Source organism: Haemaphysalis longicornis, unplaced genomic scaffold, assembly GCF_048455015.1.
Source record: "Haemaphysalis longicornis isolate Haplotype H1 unplaced genomic scaffold, Haemaphysalis longicornis Haplotype H1 scaffold_9, whole genome shotgun sequence".
Lineage (NCBI taxonomy): Eukaryota > Metazoa > Arthropoda > Arachnida > Ixodida > Ixodidae > Haemaphysalis > Haemaphysalis longicornis.
Window position 1 is genome coordinate 21,656,766 of NW_027526460.1, and position 22,602 is coordinate 21,679,367.

The 22,602-nt window shown below is 47.0% G+C and overlaps 1 protein-coding gene and 1 long non-coding RNA gene across 7 annotated transcripts in view; one reads left to right on the forward strand and one right to left on the reverse strand.

The window, feature by feature from the left end:
* The window catches only part of LOC144153792 (uncharacterized), a 176,349-nt gene that overhangs the window by 128,046 nt on the left and 25,701 nt on the right, over positions 1–22,602 (reverse strand). The window lies entirely within an intron of this gene.
* LOC144153793 (uncharacterized) overlaps positions 1–22,602 on the forward strand; it is a 361,456-nt gene that overhangs the window by 25,485 nt on the left and 313,369 nt on the right. Inside the window, exon 2 of one of the 5 annotated variants that reach the window (XR_013319377.1) lies at positions 9,174–9,376. The exons of the other annotated variants lie outside the window; for them this stretch is intronic. This is a non-coding gene — a long non-coding RNA (uncharacterized LOC144153793). Of the gene's footprint in view, positions 1–9,173; positions 9,377–22,602 lie in introns of those variants that run through there. 5 annotated transcript variants of the gene reach the window in all.

The following is a 22,602-nucleotide window of genomic DNA, read 5'->3' on the forward strand; positions in this document are numbered from 1 at the left end:
GGCAATTTTTTTTACATGCTTTCACTTTGCTGACCAACTAAAAAATTGTGGGACGATCGGATAGAAACTCGTTCTGTGTGCGCCAGCACGCCTCATTTAATTCATTTGCGAAATTAAATGGGCATGAATTGAACTTGCCTGTCGTCCTGAGCGTGTGTGTGTCAGACTCAGCATCAGTAAATTTGGATCTCCTTTGTTGTTGTTTGGCGCCCTACCACAAAGAGACGCCTCAGGGCATTCTCAAAGCGAAGCTTACATGGGTAGGGCTTCGTGTATTTTTTCCGTCCGAGAGCAGAAACTTCCGAGGCTCCACTTGTCTTCGAAGCGCGAGGCGTGTCATAACACGAGGCATTGGAAAAACGAGCTTCCCGGTGTGTGGGCTATTAATTAGCCTGCGGTCATATTCAAAATCGCGCGCTTGATTTGGACTCCAAGCTTTAACGTCTCATCACTTGGGTGGGCATCATGAGGGGTCTAGTTAATAACAAACACTATTTTGAAGATTAAAACATAATTTTCACCACAAACATAAGTCTCAACACTTGTACATGCATTTTCAGTAGATTAATATACTTATCAATATGCCCCATTTCCAAGATCAGGACAGTCAAAATAAAAGTGTGTGGCGGTGTGTATACATGTGTCTCTGTTAGGTATGACCACCGTGAACACACAAGAGGAATACAGTTTGCTCGTATCTCTTACCTAAATTATCTGGTACATGTATGTCGTGTGCTAATAAGCTTCGCTGGCCATCCACCTTGACAGAGTGGAATGGCTCGTGATTTTTTAGTCCTTCGCAGGCTCGTGTACTCCTTCTTTCCACTGTTTTCTTTCAGCGCCTATCGCTTTTTCTGCGCATCCTTGTGGAGCCTCTTCTTTTGTGCCATTGCTGATCGCGGAGGACATGCACAACATACGCGTAGACACCAACGCATCGAGCAAAGTTCTACAACTCCGCCGCGCTTCCCCAAATGCACACGCACTGGAAGAAGCTTTTAATGAACAGAAAAAAACAGCAAATCTCTCTTTTTATTGTTTATGTTAACCAGCCGCTGAGAAGAAAGCACCAGCTATTAACATAAATAGTTGTTGAAGGGAATGGTGGCCCCATCTGTTGTGCGCACAACGAACTTCTCCCATAATCATGCCGGCGTGGTGCTAGCAGCATGCTCGCAGAGGCCTGCTCGCGGCTCTAACGCAATCAAAAGCTAGCAGATGCGCTTCCCTGACTGTGAACGAGGGTTGGATTTCTGTGGTCCTCTGGTTCACGGTAGTGTTCTCTTGTGTGGCTGTAGCAATAGATGAATTCATCAGATGTCAGCTGGCGTGAGAAGCTGCGACATGGTATAAACTTTAGCCTCCCACCCAAGCAGCAATTCTTTTCCCCAAGGTGCACGCATCTCTTGCGCGTGTATCGTACGGTATACACCGAAGAAGGACACACGTAGGCCAACACAATGGCGGGTAAGCGTGCTCCGGACGACCCTAATTAATTATACGCGGCGGTGTCGACGGAGACCAAACAAGGCTGCAAGGACCCCGCTTGGCGTTGCCGGACGTGCGCGAAAAAAGTAGAGGGATGGCAGGGTGCCCCGTGACGGGTTAAGCGCGCCAAAAGGGATGGCGGGGATTAAAACTAAGCTAAAGGAAGGGGCGACAAACTTTGCAGCGTAAATGTGAACTTCCGGCTCCTCGTGAAAAAGAAAGCAATATCCCGCTTAGATGCCCTTGACGACGTAACCTCATGATTTCGGCCGTTTATGGACCGTGCTCGAAGCTTGTTTGAGGACCGCTTGAATATTCCAATAAAAATTCGTCTGCCTCCCTGTTGAATGGTGGTGAGTGGAGTACAATAGAAGCCTGCTCAGACGTTGTTCGCAACGCATTTGCGCGGGACCCTTACCGCCTCACTGGCGTTTCTCAGCAAGGGTTAGCTGTGTCGCTCCATTCTCGCCTCCTTGCCGACGTTTCCGCTGCTAAGAGTTGTCAGACGCCTATCAAGACCAACCGAACGAAAAACCCCGAATAGCCTAGCGAAGAAAAACGTCCCCCAGCCCTTAGTATAGTTTTGATTAATTTATTCCATAAAAAATTGGCAAGGAAAAGCTGGCGTGAATAAAAGAGCCGTTTTATATTGCGGCCAGTTTGCAGCCATTGATTATAATAAAAAGAAAAAGAATAAGAAAAGCTGGCGAGACAGAGTCGTCCTATGGTTTGGCCAGTTCCCATTCATTGATTCAGTAAGGTTAAGGAAAACGGGAGTGAAGCACAGAGCCGTCCAATGCAGTTGCCAGTTTTGATTCATTGATTATTTCAAGAATAAGAAACGAAAAGCTGGCGTGCAGAAAATTTTTTTTACAGAAACCCCAAGAAGTGTCTACTAATGCCCAAGAACAGATTTTAAGTCTTTTTTCTTCAACAGGTAATGTACATTTGCCCTATTGTAACAAATAAATCTAACTTCGCCAGGTACAGGCCGTTACATGTCTGGGTATTTTTCACAATTTTTTCGGGGAGGGGAGTGGGGGCTGAACTTTTTTTCTTTTGGGTGGGGTGTGCTTATATAACCTCGGCCTGGTCGTGTGAAGGTGACGGTAGTCATTTTGATTTCGTTCGTTTATTTTTTTTTAAGTTTTTGGTGTTTCTGTTCTTTTTTTTTAATTTCTGACATTTATTTTCTCTTAAACAATTATTACGACTAAATGTACAAACTTTACCTAATATGTAGTTTTGTGCAGATTCAATGCGTTACGCGGTTGGTGCTTTGCACAATATTTTTATTTGTGCTTCGCTTTATTTTTGATTCATTGATTAGAAGGATTAACCCGCCGACGCAATGCAGGTGATGAGGCACGCCGTAGTAGAGCGGTCCGGATTAATTTTGACCACCTGAGGATGTTTAACGTGCGCCGAAATCTTGAACACACGGGTGTGTTTTGCGTTTTGCCTCCATCAAAAAAGCGGCCGGCGCGGCCGGGAATCGAACCCGCGTTCTTGGGCTCAGCAGCACAATGCCATGGCCACTGAGCCACCGCGGCGGGCGCTTTATTTTTCGGCGCTTTTTTCCCGTTGTTTTATAAAACATACGACCCATATTACCGTTATACATATCACTGGTAATATTATGACATATTACCCGTAATACGTAATATTTGTTTTTGACAGGTAAAGCTGCTTTTTGTGATATCCTCCCCTCTGCTTTTCCTCCACCAGCTTAATAGCCTCCGTTCAGTCACCTCCTAAGCTTTGTAGTTCACTTTTTGCGTATTGCCTTTATTTAACAGGGTTTCAGGAAGGTAAAATGTAGATAGATTCGGTGCGCTGCTATCGCAATTCAGCAAAATGTGTCCAGTCGTTTCTGTTTACTTACTGCGGACGCCACGGCTTACCATATCACATACAGTTCTTTACGAATATCTTCGTTCTTGAACAAACCGCTGTATTTTTTACTTTCGGATACGAGGCTTCCCAACACTTAAAATGCCAATATGCCTTTTCAAGCCCACTATTTTTCTACATTTGTTCGTTCCATTCTGTAAGGCTGTTTATTTTTTTCATTTTTTTTTGGTTGCCTTGGCTTCCTCACTGCTGTTCACTAATCAGAAAGTGAGCCTTCTTTTTCTCACCACTGGGTGTTCGCACCTTTCATACGGGGCTACTATAAACAATATCTCCATGCTTACGGTTATCCATGGTTTATAAAACCTCGTGAAAGCACACTTTCCTTTCTCCCACTCTGATCTTAAATGGCACTGACACAAAAAATTTTGCGTCGTATGTTTTTTTGTTGCGATAAGTAGCTAATGACCTATTTATCACGTGTAGAAACCTCATTTGGCTCAGCGCGCGACGGCTGTTTATTTAGAGACGTTTTTAATGCGGCCAGTCACAATATAGGTTTCAGCTGGCGCTGCGAAAGGCTCGATTTTGTGTGAACAAAGCTGTCCACGTGACCGTCGGACGGATATCACACAGCAAAGCTGCCGCAGCACTGCTGATTCCGCGTCGGCGGCTGTTTCTGCGATTGTCCATACGTACTGATCTCGTCAGCCGCTTAATTAAAAAGCGACGTGGACGTGATGCAGGTGCCGCGAGTGCAAATTGCTGCCGCGGCTAGAGAACGACGGGCGACGCTCGAGGCAGTGAGTGGGGAGACGCGCGCTGGGAGCAACCGGCCGGTCTGCCTAGAGGTCCACCTACAGATGTGTTAGGTTTAACACTGAGGCGGATATTCGATTGCCGCTCTCGAAGAGGTGCAGATGACGATTTTTGATGCAATGACACCATAACATCATTAACGCCTTTCTCTAATGTGCTGCATTGTTCGGGACTTGAGTCTCATTTTGTGCAGCGGTAACAAGCTATCACTCGAGCTACCTGCGCCGGCCTGCGCCACTTCGATGCCGTGGCCGCCTCCTGCGCTGCGACCATGCGGCTCCCGTCGCGCTTTCGCGTCCAGTGTGATAAAAAGCAACAAAAATAAAGTGCCTAGAATCGCTGTAAAACCTGAGACGCGGCCAGCTGCCCGATGAGCCAAGGAAATCCCGGCACCTCCGCCGCCAGCGATCGGATCGTTCGTTGCTCGAGAGCAAAAGTTCCCACCTCCGATAGGAGCGGCGAGCTGATGAGAAACGACGGCAGTACGGAAGCGGCCAACGCAAACTATAATAGTGACGTGTTGGATATTGTTTATTTAGTCCACATTCAGGGAATGTCGATTGCTCGAGGTCCTCCTCTCGCTGCTCGGTTGCGTTTCGCACACTTCAAAATTGATTTTAAATATGTTCTAGGCTGTATTTGCCGCTGATATTTTGCAGATGATGTGTGTTCACACCAATCTATCCCGCTAGTTATCTCACCTTCAAAATTTTGTGCCAGTACTCCTTTAAACTAAACCCAGGCCACGGCCATCGATAGAAGTGATCGTGCCCAGTCCATCCCTTTCTTTATTGGTTCGGTCATGAGCGTGAACCGTGTTTAATCATCACCGCTCAAGCAATGAACTCGAGACACGCTCGCTACCTTCACTGGGTCGCTTCAGCATCTGTGCTCACGGCACGATACCTTATACCTGCCTCATAACCAAATATTTAACTTCACTGCGCTTGAGGGGGGTGTTGCGGAAGAATGGAGTCCGTAGCCGCCGCAACGAAAGAGTAACTGTATTTCAATCACACTGAATTGCTTGTCACTACGATCATGTCGTCCGAAAGTTCCTCGTCTTTCTTCTCTTCTTTTCTCCATAGCATCCCCGAATCATGTCCTCTTCTTCATCTCGCTTACGTTGCTATGTGAGACACAATGAAAATGCAATATGGGGCTCTTTGGCGCGCGATGCCTTAAAAAAAGGACGTGAAAAGTTTTGAAGCAGTCTCCTCACTTTTTTGTCCGTCAGAAAAAAAAAAAACGAATATCAAGGACATGTTATTATTATTTTATTGAATTTCTGCGTGATTGGGGGGCTAAGAAGGTGTCTTATATTTAGGGCCTAAATTTAACGTCTCCGACGCCGCGTTATATATTCAATCGCAAACGATTTTGTATTTGAACCATCTTTTTTGAGCGCATGAATTCGTTTTTGATAGGAATGCGGAACGGTGGCCAAGCCTGTGTGTTGGGGAATAAAAATAGAACAGGAGCAGTAGTTGGAAACTGGATATGTGGTGACAATGATATTAAAAAAAAAAAAACGGGAAGGGCAGAACACTTTGGAATAAGTAAATGAAGTTCTTTTGCAATGGTTGGTTTGTATCTGTTTTCGGCAAAGCTCAACAAAAACGGCTTCAGTTTAAAGTCAGTATTTTTCACGACCGAGCTCATCGAAAGCGCGACACTGGTTGCCAGTTCCTAATATAGAACCACGGAAGGGAAACGAAAGCGATACCATTTTTATATATAATAAGACGTTTCTCATTCTTTTTCGTTTCTTCTTTGCAGCACACGGTTTTTCCCCGTCGGCTATAGCCCATCTTTGTTTGTTTGACTCGACTGCAGCCAAATTTCTTACTTGTAGCCCGCTGCACGCACCAGAAAGGAGGAACGTTTTCTTTTTTTTCTTTTTCTCGACTTTGCAGTCGTCGCGTATGTCGGGCGCGAATGCGCAGCGTACGTATCTGGAGCGCGAAAAGTACCCATGCTCAGCAAAATTGTATGGAGCCGGCCGCATAAGATTACGCGGTCAGAATATAGGCCAGGGGCAACCTAATCTTGTAACGTTGGGCTATGTGCTAGGTAGCGCCACTGCTGCTGCTGCTGCTGCTGCTTTTTGGCCGGGTGGGCCTCTGAGTTTTACCCCACCGGATAACGCTGGCCTTCGCGTATCGAACCCGTGGGGCCGGGAAAACGCTTCGTTGGGGGAGGGGGGCGCCCGGGAAGGTTGCACCAGATAACGCTGGCCACCCCGTACCGCGCCCGACTGGCTGCACAGCATGCGGGAAAGCCTTAGTTCTTGCGTGTATAACCTTCTCTGCACCTAAAGCTGGTGGAATCTTCTGAGACGCTGAGACTGAGATGCTGAAGTTTTCTCGTTACGACACGCACATTCGGCGCATTCGCCGTTGCTCACTGTTCTAAAAAATCAGCAAGTACGCTAACCCCGATAACACTAAAAAATGCCACACACCCGTTAATTTCACAGTTGGCAGCCCCGCACAACACCCTGGACCACATCGTCTTTCCAAGGGGTCATTGGATACTGCGCAAGGATGTGTCGCGCCTTCTACTAAGCTTTCTTCAGGAAACGGAACTGGCGAACTCGTGGTGAAAGGACCCTGACATAGAATATTTAGGAGGAGCTTGGGCGGAGCAATTGATGGCATATCCAGCAAGGCTAACCCCGTCTGATCCCCCACAACAACCACCACCACCGCCATCAAACCAGGTATGCCACGATGGAAGCTCCGCGTTACGTCGATTTTCACGCGTGCGTGACATCCGCCGAAATTTTCACAACCCTTGCAGTTTTGTTTCACAAACCATATTGGATGTCTGTTCGACTCCGGCTCTGAAGCCACCGTCGGGCGGGTGGGCCTCGCCTTGACATTTCGCTGACCCGAATCACGTAACGCGCGGCACGTCGTGTCACCAAATGGGTTTAGGGGGCCCGGGTCCCCCGACTCGCGTCCCCCGGGGACGAGATAGAGCACGAATTCGACCCGCTCCTGGCGACGCGGAAGTTGGACACTGGCAACCGCTCAACTTGATTAGACCAAGTTTCGTTTACCCGCGAAAATAAAACTGCAATGAGCAACTGGTGGACAGGGATCCCGGCCTCATGTGATGAAGACGGGGAAGGGGTCTACAAAGCTGTCTACATGAGAAGCGGTCTACGCGAGAAACATTAAAGCAATACTTTTGCTCATTTCACTGGAAAGAAAACTAAGCGCAATGCTTGTATGACAATTCGTTACCTGAATCTGAAGAAAATAAGGTTTCGATTTCATTTCAACGACGACACGTTGCGTCGACCCACGTGACGGTGGATTGATTGACGCGCACATTAATTAGCCCAGAAATGCCTTCAAGGAATATCTGCTGCACCACCCGCCCCGGTAGCTCAGTGGCTAAGGCGTTGCGCTGCTGAGCACGAGGTCGCGAGTTCGATTCCCGGTCGCGGCGGCCGCTTTTCTGATGCAGGCGAAAAGCAAAAACGCCGCTGTGTACGAGATTTCGGTGCTCGTTAAAGATCCCCTGGTGGTCAAAATTAATCCGGAGCCCCCCCCCCCCCCCTTTTTTTTTCCCTACGGCGCGCTTCATCGCCTGCGTTGCGTCGGAGCGTTAAACTCCACAATCAATCAAATCAAGGAATGTCTGCTCTCCATAATTTCACTTAGACATAGTGAGGATAAACAAACCACGGAAATAATCCTCTTATAGCGAGTTTGTGAAACCCCCCTACATCAGGACAATTTTTTTCTGCACCCTCTGCTTCCGGCGAGGTTAGACGTTGGCACAAAATGCCTTTAGTGGAACGCTACCCATTTTAAGATTTGTGTGCGTGCGTGACACTTTCACCACGGATGTTCGGAAATTTTGAGAGGCGACCCCACAGCTATATGACGCTAGTGTCTGGGTCAGCTGTTGTTGTATTGCGCAGATATAACTGATTGAATGAAATGTAAGGATTGATTTGGATAATTTATTGATTGAAATTGATTGAATGATATTATTTATTTCGTTAGAAGCCCTGCAAATACCCCTGTGTGCAGGTATGTGCTACCCTACATTTCGTTGTCGAAATGTGAACGTCACACATCACGAACGCAGCAATGTCGACACCGGTGCTGCAGAACAAATTATACGAATTTTGTCGGCCATAGGAATCGAACCCGTGCCCGAGCCAATGTTTTTTCTCATTGGGAATCACACCACCTTGGATGCAGCTGAGCACGAGTTCGCGGGTTCGATTCCTGGCCGCGGCGGACGCTTTTCTGATTGAGGCGAAAAGCAACGACGCCCGTGTGTACGAGATTTCGGCGCACGTTAAAGATTCCCGGGTGGTTAAAATTAATCCGGAGCCCTACACTACGGCGCGCCTCATCGTCTGCGTTGCGTCGGCGCGTTAAACCCTGCAATCAATCAAATCACACCACCATGCACCACCGTTCCATTTCTCGGGAATATTTCTCAGTGCAGTCGGTCACCAAATAGCTGACACAGCGCACCGGTTCTTTTGTGCAGTCATCATAAAAGTAGGGCAGCCACCCGATTCCCCTTGAAGAAGCCGACTTGAACTCTATGATGACTTTGTGGTCTCTCGCAAGGCGACAACAATTTTGCTATTACCGTGCGTCAAGAACCTAAGGCTCCACGCTTTTCGCTTGCTGAGCAACAATACCTGGATTCCAGTTAAGACAACTATGTGCACACGACGTGCAGACAATGTCGTTTAGCCCAAGACCCCACTGAATCGAGCAGAGATCACAAAACGCACCGCTGCTCCATTTACGCTGCCTGACGCCCGCGATAAAGCGTGGGAGCAGTATAAAAAAAGCGAGATAAAAAAAAAGGGGACAACGATAGTGGGCATTGAAAGGAGCAAAAGCAGTGCACACGGTCGCAAGCCAAGCTGAAGTTTCTTTTGCGAGCTTGCATCAGCTGTTCCCGAGCGGTAACGGTTTCGGACCGTTTGCGCAACTGTGCGTCGGCGTGCGTTTTTTGTCCCGTTGCAGGGCTCGCACACGCTTGATTGCAGATTGATTTGATAAAGTGGCCCGAGGAACGCGCGTCGAGCCAACACAAGCCGAATCCGGCCAGCCAGCGTCACTCTTTAATCAAGCGTGGAACCACGCTTGCTCCATCCGAAGGCCGCTCTCTCTCCTCGGCCACGGTTGGAACATCTGACGCCGACAATACGCCCGCTGCTTCGTCGCTTCGATCGTTGAGCGTGCGGACGTGGTAGTGTCCTATAGTTGCGTTTCGAGGGAACCGAGTTCTAAGCTGCGTCGTGGTGTAACGGTCATTTAGGCTTTCTTGCGGGGCGCCAGCCATCCGTCGCTTACCACACTAGGATACAAGGCTGGGTTGGTCATCACCGTAAAGGGGGATAAGACATCGACGTCATATTGTGGGGGAACATTGATAAGGCCATTGACAATATATACAATACGGAAGAAAACATAAAAAAGACCGAACGTCCGGGCACGGATACGTCGGCGTTCGCCAGTGAATTTCTTGCAATAAATTCTACAATTTTAAGAACTCGAATGGAAGCCGTAAAATAGGACTCATAAGAAAAAACAGGCACTGCAGTGAATGTAACTTTTCGTCCAGAGTTTCCAAAGCGACATAATTACTACTAACATTTTCGAGGGTGAGCAGCAGAGGCCCCCGTACTACACACGCGCGAAGAGCTAATAGCACAATCTGCCCAAGGCGTAAAGCTTCGTGCCTCGCTTTAGAGGAACACCGACATGTCGTTGCAGGGTATACGAAGTTAAGCTAACAGTGCGGAATGTGAATGAAATGGATAAAAAGAGTGCGTATTTTAATGATGAGTCAGTGGTTTAGCGGCTAGAAATTTTGCGCCTTTTATGGAATATCGTTAAACTCGGGGCTACCCAAAACTCGCTCTCGAAGCCGTTCCCAATCGAACAGCCCGTACCAAATTACTCCCGCCCGACACGCCAGTATAGCAATAACGAAAAAGCCCTCAATCTTCCTGCTTTTTTACTGAGCCCGAAATGTTACTGCGTCGGCCTATTAAAAAAAATCTGGTTCCATAGCCCCATTCTAAAAATACGTTTTTCAGTCCACCCACGTAGGCATGTACGAGGGAAGAGTGAAAAGTTGCCTCACTCGTTTCCAAACAAACAAACACAAACAAACAAACAAACAAACAAACAAACAAACAAACAAACACAAACAAACAAACAAACAAACAAACAAACAAACAAACAAACAAACAAACAAACAAACAAACAAACAAACAAACAAACAAACAAACAAACAAACAAAAATGCAGGCAAATAAATATGCAGACAGACAGACAGACAGACAGACAGACTGACAAACAGTTTAACTAATAAATAGCAAAAATAGCGAATGAAAAGAAAAAATAGCAAATAGATAGCAAATAAATAAATAAATAAATAATATCAAAGGTCTATTTTCTAAACGAAAAGGTAAAACACGCGAATCTTGATGGCAAACATGCAATGAACAATAACTGAGGGAAAGCAATGCGCTCCCGAGCGCTTGGCCACATCACCGCCGGATCCTCGGCTGAACGAATCACCCGTGGTCTACCCACGGACACCAGAACGTGAATACAGCTCAATATGTGGGTTACAATAAATTCTCTTTACATCATCATCAGGGCTCCTTAAATTGGGCTTTACTGTACGGCGTTTAGCATTCAGACATCGCACGTTAAAGTCGTCATTTGAAGCTTCGCTTGAATATTGTCATGGTAATACAAGCTTCCCAACGTCCTTCTGCCCCTAGACGCAGCAATGTACAAGTATGGGACTGTGATTGCCCCGACAAAGCTCGCATTAATATTGCCGCCAAAAATAAAGAACGGACATGACCACGTGTCCCTTCCCGCAATTTTTCGAAGTTCAATGGGGCATCGCAGAAATGCGGAAACTTGTTTGTGAAGACTAGACTTTCGCGTCAGGCTATTGTCACGCGCATGGAGTCTAGACTAATTTGGCTTTTGTTCTTTTTTAAAGGTTTTTTCGTTATAACTAAAACTCCGAATACATATGTAGTAAGGTCGCTAAAAGCAAAACTGCGACTCTTCTGTGACATTACTAGCGCCTGTCCGGCGACGGAAGATGCCAACGTTGCTTTTAAAACGCACAAGCGAGCGAGGAAGTGGCATGGTGCAAGAGCAACCGAAAGTAACATTGTCGCCAATCAGGGGACGTTATGTTTCTCAGGTTTCACCGATTTGGTGGAATCGTCCATGCTTGCTGAGCTCCCACTTTCCGTGCCGCTATCGGCCATAAATGAACAAAATGAACAGTGGACCTGAGTAGGTTGATGATAATGATGATTATGGCTGTCAAAATGGTTCACACAATTTATTGATCAGAATGCGGACGTGTCTTAACGTATCTTAACAGATCCTGCGGGGTCGTCGAGTGACGGTATGACAAAATGACGACGCACCGACAGCTTGCGCGAAGGCTGTACGCACGAGCGGTCGGCTTGTCGTCTTTCTGTCACACAGTCCGTGAAGATAGCCGACAGTGTCGCATGTCACCCACATGTGACATCTGAATGCTGCCTGTTACAGTTTTTGGTAGTTGGAAAGGAAGAAAAACATTTTTTGGACGGACAATACGCTGGTTCAGTGGGAGCATATATGTATGTAACACACTGGACTCATCCCCCTGACGTGCAGAACTCGCTTTTCGCTCCTCGCCTTAGTGTCCGTGGAATAATTCCCCGCTCATTTTGTCCTATAATGGGCACCGATTTTCCTGGAACCGAAACCACGCACATTGCGCAAATCGCATGCGCGCTCTCCCGAACATTTCGCCCCAAATCCCCTCGGCGGTACGGTGTCGCCCATTTGGCACATTTTTCTAGTGCGTCGATCATTGGCCGATAGCAGCGCTGGAAGGCTACGTTCTAAACGGCTTTTATGGCAGCAGGCGTACTTGTTAGGGGTATACGAAAGCGATCCCGCACGCTGCACCGTGCAATGGAATGTATAAAGATCCGTCGAATTTATTCTGCCTGTGACCCAGATAGAAAGTACCGTGCTGAAGTTTGGCGCAAAACAGGGTTCCGTAGATGGCGCTTACTCGATTTGTTTCGAATTTGTAAACGCTTAAACGTAAGCCCTCATCAGTACCGTTTTTAAAATCTTAGGCCCCTATTTTTTTTTTGGGGGGGGGGGGGGGATTTGTCACCTGATTTTGGATTACGACGCCAGAGCAACCCTGTGTTGTGGCGATACCTCGCTTCGCACTTTGACTGTAGCCTAGGTAATGTTCAAATTTTAACATGCAAATGTTTTCTTCCCGGATACACGAAGATTTCGCTGACGTCAAATCCGTCACGGAAGTGACGCCAGTACAACGAAGCCAGCGGCCTGTAAAGGGTGCACCCCTGCACACAGGGTCTTTTTGCGGGGAAGCAAACTTTAGTACTAAAGAGTACGTTATACTTAGGGTTGTCCGTTTTCGGATTTTATATTTTAACACGAAAGTGTTTTCTGCCGCGATACCCCAAGATTTCACTGTCGTCATATCCGTCACGGAAATGCGCCAGTACACCTTTGCCGAAGTGACCCGCCAGCAGGACGTCGCTCGCCAAGCACACCCACAAGACAGCCACCGATCCGCAAATCATGCTCAGCTGCAGATTTCGCTGCACATTTCACTTTCGTGTTTTATTGATTCCTGTGACAGAGGAATCAACCACAGTTGTTTGTTTTACGTCAAAAGCTACCTGGGAGATAAGGCGTGTACTGGTGGAATACTGCGGAAATATTTAGACCACGTCGAAGTCCTTCACCAAATTTTGGTGCTTTTTTTGTTAACTGCAACCTAATATAAGCAGCAACGCCGCCGAGAATGTAAGCTATACCCTCGGGGCCAGCAGCGCAATGCGGGGGCAGTGCGGTGAGGCTATCTTTGTCTAGAAACGTTGTTTTGAATAGTGATGTATCTGTTTGCCTGGGGAATATTTCTTTCGAGTCGATAACCATTTGTAATGTGATCACGGATTCGCATTTATAGGGCACGCCATGTAGGCTTTGGCAAAGCTCAGTTGAGAAGGGCGCGTGCAAGAGCACTTCTAAGCCACTGTATCTCTTTGGTGTGGTCATGAACGACCTTGCAGTGAATTGGAAGGTCACAGAAACACAGCTATTTAGCGTCGAAATTAATATCAGGAAATAGACTCACGCCTGAACTAAGTCATATTTGCTCGCACATACTGCAAGCCTAGCAAAGAAAAAGAAACAGAAACAGTTATTTTTGTTTCTGCCATTGGGAAAGATAGGTAATGATAGGACCCTGCGTTACAAATAAAGGATCAATTAAAACAACAACTTCAAACAAGTAGAGAATGAATAAAACTTTGTGGAACATAAATTATTTAGGGCTCTATTTACCTCGGTCGGTACAGAAGCAACTGGGGGGTTAAGGGTCAAAAGTAAACACTTTGAAAAAAATGTCGTCGATTCCTCTGTCATAGGAATCGGTAAAACAAGAAAAGGAAATGTGCAGCGAAATCCACAGCTGAGCGTGATTTGCGGATCAGCGGCTGTCTTGTGGGTGTGCTTGGCGAGCGACGTCCTGCTGTCGGGTCGCTCCGGCAAAGGTGTAATGGCGTCCTCTCCGTGACGGATACGACATCGCTGAAATCTTGTTGTATGGCGGCATATAACATTTCCGTGTTATAATATAAAACCCGAAAACGAACAACCGTAAGTACTATAACGTACTCTTTAGTACTATAGGTTGTTTCCTCGCAAGAAGACCCTTTGTGCAGGGGTGCACCCTTTACAGGCCGCTTGCTTCGTTGTGCTGAAGTCACTTCCGCGATGGATATGACGTCAGCGAAATCTTGTTGTATGGGGGAATAAAACACTTTCGTGTTAAAAAAGTATAGCTAGAATAAGGTACCTAATACTAGGTCGAGTAGTGACAAACATTCTCACTTTGAAAAGTAAACTGGCTTTGTTAGATGAAAGCGGCTAGGGGACTGTTTACGGGCGCGACGTCTGCCTTACACATTGTCTTTCTTGCCCCATAGAAAAGAGGCTTGTGGATATAGAAAAGTCACTTCCAGGAAGGGCGTGAATAGCCGAGCACGAGGCCGTAAAAGGCAGGGTAGGGCCTGCATTCAAGCGTGTGGGGCGTAAAAAAGGTGCAACAGATGCGTGAACGTGGTTGCTACCCGCGCTTTGGGCCCGGCGCAGCCGACGGGACGACGCGACCGCATCGATGGCGTATCGTAAACAAGTCGCCATAAACTGCCGCAATCACCCGGAGCGGGAACAGCTGTGTTCGCAGCACAGATACCGCACGTGTACAGGGTGCGTTAATTTCGCCGGGGTCCTTCACAACAATACACCCCCTTTCGGTGTCCCTATTGAATCCTGACGCGCGTGATCTCGTGCAGGCGCTTTCATCCATTGATAGCATCTTGGCATGTCTTTGAGTGCTCCGCATGTACAGTGAGATGATTCTGTAGACTACGCCAATTCAATCGGCGCTAGAACATCCCATGAGGACGAAGTCGAAAGGGCCTATAGGCACGTGGCGCTGATGTTTGCCTCGCAAGCAGCAGCGCCGTTTTCTATATCCTGGTGGTTTGGGGGGTCATTTCTTGTAGGAAACATGCCACGCATATCACGGGCTAGGTTCAGAGCATTCATATAACGTAAGTGTCGGCGCTCGGTCCCAGACAGCAACAGCCGGGATTATCACTAGTCAAGCACGGGCGCCCACACAAAAAAGCCGTCTGAGGTAACGTCATCAGAACAAGGCCGAGAAGAACGAACAGCTTAAGTGGAGCAGGCGAAAATACGTCAGTCGCTGCTATTGTAGCCTACCAGTCAGATTGCAGATAATGCAAATGGCAGGGAGGAACCGATGCATTCATCACGGCCGTCTGTCTATACACCGTGTCTCAGTGCATCGCCTCTGTAAAATACAGGAGGCGATGCTCAGTGTCAACCCCATAGATAGTTGGCACGGCATGCTGCAGGCAGTGGGTGATAACTGCTCGAGAAGTCGTCACTCCTTTATCGATGCCCTAGCGTGCACTGCAAACAAGTTTAGTAGGAAAAGTGCTGCACTCACAGCGGCCTCTGTGCGCTGCAACGTGTCGTGGCTGCGCCATTACTAGCTGTAGAATAGTTGTGCAACTTTGAAGTGTAACCTGGTGAAGAGCTTTTAGAGCAAATGCCTCAGTACGCCGCTCCCCACTGATGCTCTACGTTTAACATATAAGATAATCAGTTATGCCCTCTATACGTGTTTCAAAGCAACTTGCCCGTCGTTTTGGGACCGAGGAAGGCGTATAACTGATTTCTAGAACGCAACATGGCCTGTCCTGGAATGACCACAAAATTTTGAGGCCACTGACACGCTTGCTTGGCTCTCTCGAGCATCATGATCTCTTGTCTTCCGAGGGACGCTTCGTTTCGTACAGTGAAATGAGCTTCGTAGTTTGGAGGGGTGGCCGATGAGGGGTGTGTCCGAGGGGGGGGGGGGGGGGGTGCGTCCGAACGATTGACGAGCTCATAAATACTGCCCAGATTTGGTTTTAAGGGCCCTCCCTCTATTGCTACACCAAGAAGCAAGTCTGCGGTGCCGATATGGGAGGTGTGCAGGGAAATTTCTATCTCCGGGATCAATCCGCGGGTAATGAGGACATCGATTAAAATAGTGTAAGAAGGGCACCACAAACCTCCGAAACTTCCCACAAACATTTGATGCTTAAAAACACATTTGTGGGCTGCGCCATGCCACTGGTCCGTGCTGGGGGCTCTCGATCTCGATTCCTCGACGGCTCAACTGACCCACACAGCGACTCATGACCCGCCATTATAGTCGGTTGCAAGCGCCGCCGGTCGTTTTCAAGCTCGCCCGAATGAACCTGTCGGGAACAGATGATGCTCATTCTGGGCGACCTTCTCCCTTCCGTGCGGCCGCGCTCTGCTGATCGCGTTCAGCCAACCCCATACGCCACTTAGCGGCGTAGCCACACAACACGCTCCGGCAGAGCAGCCGATTTTTTCGAAAGGTCATGTGTCCCCCTCGCTGTCGAATGCAATGTACTGGGCGGCAAATGAACTGGGAAAATACGTACACGCTTTATTTTGTTAAGAACGCGAAAAAAAAAACTGCCTTTGCGTCATTCTGAAGCATTTTATTAGTCAAAAAGGGTTGTGCAATTTGAGGAATGATGTGATGGGAGGATGAGAAAGGGGAATACGATGTATAAGGACTTTTTATTTTGCTGCATAGCCTGGTGTTGGTAGTCGGCCTTCATGCGTGCGAATGCTGTGAACGCAAATGTGTCCTCATTTACACGATACCGCTCTGCATTTTAAAGCGTACGGCTGTTCGTAGTAGCCTCTTACAATTAGCGCGGTGTGTGCGGGAGCCCGGACGAGAGAAACAGAGGCAGTGGGTGTCCTGTGCCTTCAAAAGGACAGATGAGGTCACTTGCGGGAAAACTCTTTTGTAGAGAAAACATTGGACGGCTGCTTTTGAGCCACTGGTGACAGTTGTTTTCAGGCGGAGACGGCGAGTGGCAGCCAACGGCGATGGTTACCTTTGCTACCACTGCGGAGAGACAAATGCGAGCAAAGCATGTAACCAGTCAATCGTCGTCACCCGCCCTGGTAGGGCATTATTTCAGTTTGTTGCGCTGATTTCAGCCCTAATCAAGCTGTTATTAACACTGATATCTCAGTAAATGGAAAAGTTAACAGTTTCGCATAAATGGCCGAATCTATTTTATAACCTGTTTACCTTCTCCACGCAAATTTTGTTTTAGCTTTCAAAAAAAAAATACTGTCAGTGCTTGAGTTTCTCGAAATTTTAAGCATAGATAAAAAAGTGACAGCGCTGCGCAGGAAACTGCGGCGCGGCGTAGCTAATAGTTATTACCAAACCAAATGACCCGGAACCTGGCAGTCACGTGCTCGCTTAACCCGCCAAGCTAAATAAAAGAGCCGGTTTCGATTCTCATTCGGAAGTGCTTTTAGCGGCGCCGGGGTGCTCTGTTTGGCCTCGGCTGAGATAACGAAAATTCCTCCCAGCGGCACAAGAGGGCGCGCAAGGAGGAGGAAGACAAAGCAAACAGAGTGGCACACAATCGGCAGCACCGGCGGCGGGAGGTCGGCTGCCGGAAGCCGCGGGCGTCGCCCAGCCTCGGGACTAAATCTGATAAGCCTAGAAAGTGGAGCCCCGCCGCGCTATTGATCCTCGCTGGCGCGCACACAAAGAACGCGTGCCGGAACAGTCGCCGGGAAGAATCTCTCGCGCGATTTCTGCGCGGTTTTTGGCGCCCGCGCAGAGCTTTCAGTCGTCGCCAGCCAGTTGACGCCCCTGTATTGGAAAAAAAAAAAAAAAAAAAAAAACGTGCGCGGAACGAGAGGGCGCGTTTGATTTAGAAGGAAACGTCGGCGCGCAGGATACGTGTGGCTTTGCGGGTATTATCGAAATACACTGCGGCGGGAATCTATATCTTTATGTTTGGGCACAGCTACGAACATGGTCTTCCAGATTTTAATTTGTTTTTAGAGGGACACTAGTTTTCTGCCTGTAAAAAAAAAAAAACAGATTTCGTGCCAAATTCCTTAACCAACAAATGGTCGCCGTCAGTCAGAGTGACCAAGGGAGATTAATGCGCTCGCACACTCCCTCCTTCCTTCCCGCTTATGATTTGAACGCCCTAAATGTAGTCGTTTGTCATCGGTCTTGTTCTTTCTTCTCAGAAAATAAACAGCGTGTATAAAACAAACCGTCGCAGCCGATCTGTCACAGCTGTCTTTCTGGAAGTGTTTATGATGGTGTAATACTACGTCAGTGTATTTTTCATCGGGCACTTTTTTTACATAAACAAAAATGTCCTCTTAGTGTAACCAAGAGTGATCTTTTTTTTTAGCAACCGAAACGCTAGGGGCTGACATCGATTGCTCATGCGCTCTGTCAACTTCTGACACGCCAACCTACTGTTTTTACCACACCAGAGTTCTCAGACGTACTGTAAATGTCGAAATAATCGTCTCCTATAAATTTATTCAACCGCACCCCGAACCTGACGGGCTGTTTTTCTCGCTCAGTGAGTGTAAAAAACTGCTACAGCGCGAATCGAAACAAGGACACAGAAAGACGACGGTACGAGCACTGAGCGCGACTGCAATTAGTGTAACTAGAATGGAAGGGTGCAAGGTTAAACAAGAAAAAGAGCCCGATAAACTAGAAATAAAGCTTAACAAAGGGTCCTGTTGGGCGAGTTGGTAGTTCATTGTTGGTAGTTGGTAGTTTAATAAACTACCAACTCTCCCAACAGTGCACTTTGTTAGGCTTTATTTCTAGTTCAACGGGCTCTTTTAGATGCGACTGCATCTCATTCACTCGCCTTGTCCCTCCATACGACGTTGTCCGCACCCCTTCCCCTACACTATAAAAAAAATAATAGTTAGCGGCGCCCGGTTTCGATCTCACGACCCTGTGGGCAGAACGCGAGGTACATGGTGCTCTTCCCACTGCGCCACAAAACCGATACAGAATCAAGTGCTACGAACGCGCCTTATATCCTTGACTCATTCAAACTACGTCAAGAAGCTACTGATACAACGCATGATGGGGCAATGATTAACACTTGCAATAAAAGAAAAGAAGCTCCCACTTACAGCAACAATGATGGAGTAAAGGTCGTTGCGACAGCGAAGCCCCAAGCATACCACTTAGAAAGATTGACCAAGATTGGCCAATAAAACATAATAATAATCATAAAACATAATAATCATACGCGTTCCGGACACGTTTCACGCGATTTCAGAATCAATCCAACGGAAACACCAAGTGAACCCCACGATGCGTCGCATCTACACAGGGTTCCCATCGCGGGGAGGTGGGCGCAATTTTTTGTTGTTTAACCTTGCACCCTTCCATTCTAGTGACGCTAATTGCAGTCGCGCTCAGCGCTCGTCCCGTCGTCTTTCTGTGTCCTCGTTTCGATTCTCGCTGTAGCTATTTTTTACAAGAACTACCAACACGCCCAACAGCACACTTTGTTCAGTGAGTGTGTTCGGTTACTTCCTGCCATCAGAAAACAGCGGCAGCGCTTGCCAGCCGGATTGATATATGCTGTAATATAATATCTCAAACACATTTGCGCTGAAATCACTTAAAATGCAAATCAGTCTGTGTGGTTCAGAACTATTGTCTTCTTCTTGCAAGGCAGACAGAATTGTGCCTATGCTAAAATCCGGGCGAGCACTCCATTTGCTCCACTCGCTCCGTAAGCCGACTCATGCAAGGTCGCGGAAAAATAATCGGTGTGAGACCTGAGTGATGGGCGTAATTAAGGACATGGCAGCCGCCCGCCGCTCCGGGACGCTATTGACAGGATACCCGGTCTCGTGATCTATCTTGGGCAGACGCAAAACTATCTCCTAAAGTTTAGAAAACGTATGACTTTGTAATTAATTATCTTGTTGCGTGGTTTACTTAATTAAGCGTCAAAGGTAGAGCAATTATTTTGATGGCAGTGCGTTTACACGTTTTAACAGTCGATGAGGAAAGCGCAGGTCACGGCCGAAACAGTGTATAGTTCTATTTAACAGCGGTATAGCGGAATTTGGTCAAGTTTTGCACTGCCAAAAGAGCACAAGCTTTCGAACCGCACTCATTTCGCTGAACCAGATTTCTTGTTGGCACGAGAGTCGTGTGAGTATAAAACAACGGCTTGAGGAAATTTTCCGCGCGACAAAGAAACGTAGGCAACCTCGCGAGGTTCCGACCTCACGAGGCCGACCTCAACGCCAAACGAGCTTGGGCTGTTCTTTTATGATTTAGGCTAGTTGAGGGGCCTCACCCTGCTTACCGAGTGGTGCTGGACTTGGCCTCAACTTTAGCTAACAAGTTTGAGTTGATTGAGGTTAGGGTTTCAAATGAAAGTGAAGGTTAACATTCGATTGATTGAACAAACTTTATACTCTTCATTTATAGCGAGGAGGCTCTTCTTTATTTGTGGCGATTTTTTCGTGGTTGAAATGAAACATACCGTTGACTGTGTTGCAAGTTTTGCACACTGCTTGAAAACCAGTTATTGCATAAGACGTGTCTCTTTGTTGTTAGATGTCCTACATTAGTTGATTATGCAGCATGCTAGTCATTATTATTCTGAATGATATGTTCCGCAAAGCCTCGTCGCAGATGGGATAGACAGAATTTTACCCCAAACAGGACTGCAGAAAAAAAAATTGCTCGCCATCCTGCCCCGCGAAAAGAAGGGAGAGAGATGAAGAGAGAGAGAGAGAGAAAGATAAAGATAGAGAGAGAGAGAGAGGCGTGAAAGAGGGGAATATCCCTGAAACGCAAAGGCCTTTGGCAACACGCCACTGAGTTGAGGCAGGAGAAACTTGAGGAAGTCCCAAGGAGGTACAAGCCAGAGCTTAAAACGCACACGCAAAAAGTAGGCGCCGTTGTTTGGTCTCATTTGGAGAGAGGGAAAAATTGAGTGCTTTTTAGTGCTTGTTATTACTTTTGCATTTAGGCCGTTTTGTCGAAGATGAAAATAAGCAGTTAAAAATGTATCCCTTGTACGAACGACAAGCCTTGTGTAAAACTGTTCTTCGCAGCCAACACATTTTCCATCTGAATACTCCGAGTTCTGCAAAAAAAAAAAAAAAAAAAAAAAAAAAAAAAAAAGATTCGTTGCTTCTCTTGTTTCCACGGAGAGAAAATTGTGCCACTTCGGGTGCGTTAAAAAATATATCCCGCACACGGCTGTTATTCTGCTTCGTCAAAAACAAACAAACGCCGGGAATCGAACCCAAAATCTCGCGTGTAGGAGCCCAGAAAGGGTAACGGTGACGTTTGACAAGGAAAAAAGTAACCTCCTTTGCTCCCTGAGAGCATGAAATTGCTTTTCGAAATCGAAGCCTCTCTAGCTCGTTTCTCTGGTAAAGGGGACCACTTCTAAAAACGGAATCGAGGTTAAGAGGGCTTCAGCGTCTCCAGCTTCAAGTGCTCAGGCAAGCGTGAAATTAATGATACCCAGTGAGCCTGTTTTCGTTTTTCAGGATCACAACTCGCGCTTCCGAAAGCGACCGGAAAATGATGCTAGTGTACGCACAAGGCAACATCATGCTTTCGTGCATGGTGTCTTCTCGAGTGCCAAAGAAAAAAAGAGGAAGCACGGAACAGCAGCTCCCGTGACGAACAGATTGTCCGTCCCCTTCTACTTTTCGTACTTTGTAGAAACTCGTCGCTTCTGTAACTCGCCTGCCTCTCGGTGTCATCATCCGGCAAGTGAGTTAATGGGCATGCAGATGACATCGTCTCGTGCACGTCCAAATAACTAGAGAAAAACAAGAACGCGCAGTGCGCCGAATAAACTTGATGAACCTGGAGTTTATGGAAGGTAAACGCGGGGAAAGTTTATGGAGTGTGCAGTTTCGTACGAGGAAAAAAAAATGATGGCGTAAACGACCAGGCGTGGTGATACTCTCGTGCCAGCCTCGACGATGGCGCAGACTCATGCGTGCTATGCACGCAACAGTTCCATTTTATACAACCATGTCCTTTCACTTGATGCACATAACATGCAAATAGCCAGCAATTAAGCTCTTGCTCTAACGCAGAGACTGGGTCATTAATACGTTTCTGAGCGTTTGTCAATTGGGAAGGAAGGTGTTTATTATGCTTTGGAATAGCAATTCAAACAAATATATTCTGTCAGTTTTGAGCTCTTTTTGTGAAGCCTCTTTTTTGATCACAAAGATTTAATAATGCACGTAATATGTTTACAAAGGCTGCTAGGTGCAATGCTAAGAGTATTTCGATCACGCTGCTCAAACTACATCATCCTTGACATCATAAAAACATGCGTAGGTGGTGCCAACAGTTTATAAATTTTGCTGGTGGCCCAGCCAGTCAGAGCACTGGGGTCGATAGGTGTAAGGCATGTGCGAACTAGGCACAGTAATTATCTAATAATATAGGTTTCCTTGTTTGATCTCTTCAATATGCATTCTAGTAAGTTTTTGCAAGATGAATAGCCGGAAATAATAAAAAAAAAAGATTGTACCAAACATCGGTGGAAGTTTTGAGAAAAATTAGTAGGTCGTAGCACCGTCGTGTGTGTCTTCTCTTCTGTGTCCCGTTTAAAGCGCTACTTACGATGAATCAAAACCGACTCGCCCAGCTGTCAATTTTACTGATTTTACCGCTCAAAGCCTGGCCTTGTCTGTCTGTCCATCGTCCACAAAGAACCAAGTTAAAATTTGCAGCGGCTCTGTGGGACTCCTTTACAACAAAACGTAACTGAAAAAGATGGAATTGTATTGAGTTTATTTCCCAACCATGTTGCAGGAAGACAAGGAAGAAAGAAGGACGCTGGATACGTTGCACACAGAGCAGCAAGTCAAGCATGACGATAAGAATT